Genomic DNA, 1,310 nt, shown 5'->3' on the forward strand with positions numbered 1-1,310 from the left:
TACTCGTGCACAGTCCCTGAGGCCATCCCTCCTATCCACGGCTATCCCGGACACAACATCCAGAGACAAAGGCCTGAAGGAATGCCTCCCACTCGCCCTTGTTTCAGAGGCCCAGGAGCTCCCTCTCGGGCTGTACATGCGGCCTGCCATACGCTAGGCGCCACGCATAAGCTGAGTTTGTGTTTTCAGACTTCTGTGCCCACAGCCTGGACCCACACAACCTCCAGGCTAGGGCCGCTGGAGCCACAGCGAAAGATTGTGCCTGCCCTCTCCAAGGAAATTGTGCCCAATCCATTGACCACAACCCTACAGGTTAGGGAAAAGCTCCAAGGCCCCTGAGGTCATCAATAGTGTAGGCCACCCTGGACTAAGAGGGGCTCTCTGACACCAGCGGAGCATCTATATCCACTTAGACTCTCAGACAGTGTCCCCAGAGACAGAAGGTTGAAATGGACAGGCCCCCAGGCCCTAATCTGAACCTTAGATTTGGTTTCCATGTGTCCGTCCTCAGAGGACTGTTTTCGTAGACCAGCACACGGGGCTTTTCTGAGGCACCAAAGAAACCTCTCTCGTCTCCACATGGGGAGCTTTCTTACTGGGGACGTATCAAACCCTTCAGGTAGGAGAGTTCCGCAGGGCCACTGAACAACCTGCACATTCCAAGGTCTCCATGGACACAAACGCAAATTACGACGCATCCTCAGGAGAGGCCATTTCAACGTAGCCCCCTGGGTAGCGTGCCCCAGAGGCAGCAGATCAAACATATCTTGTGGCTAATGGCCAATGGGAATGCGAGGCATGCTGTTCAGGGATCCATCCTTCGAACCCTGCGCTCCACTACTTCCGTATCCTATGTCCTGGAGCCATGCAACAGGACTCGAATGTCCCGCAGAAGGAAACCTTGTGGTTGGGGTAACCTCCAAACTCAGCGTGGGAAAACTTCCTTGGCCTCATGAGGCCCCTGCTTCATGAAGGTGCCATCATGGACACATACTCCAGCCTCAGCCAACGTCTGATCCTCAGCCTGACTTCAGATGAAGGAGATTTTGATTCAGCCTCTGCAGAGTGGGCCTGCTCTGCCCTTGGCTCCAATCCTCACCCTAGCTTGTGTTTTCAGACTTCTGTCCTCACATTCCGGGCCCACTAACCCACCCTCCTGGGAATTCTGGGGCCACAATGAAGCACTCTGCCTGCCTCCCAGGAGAAAAATATTGTCTATGGTGCTGCCCAGAACCCCAAATGAGGACCAAAGAGCTTGGCCGTCGGCAACACCCCAATTGCATAGGCTACCTTAAACACTGATGCTCTGT

The sequence above is a fragment of the Mustela nivalis genome, assembly GCF_964662115.1.
Source record: "Mustela nivalis genome assembly, contig: HAP1_SCAFFOLD_131, whole genome shotgun sequence".
NCBI lineage: Eukaryota > Metazoa > Chordata > Mammalia > Carnivora > Mustelidae > Mustela > Mustela nivalis.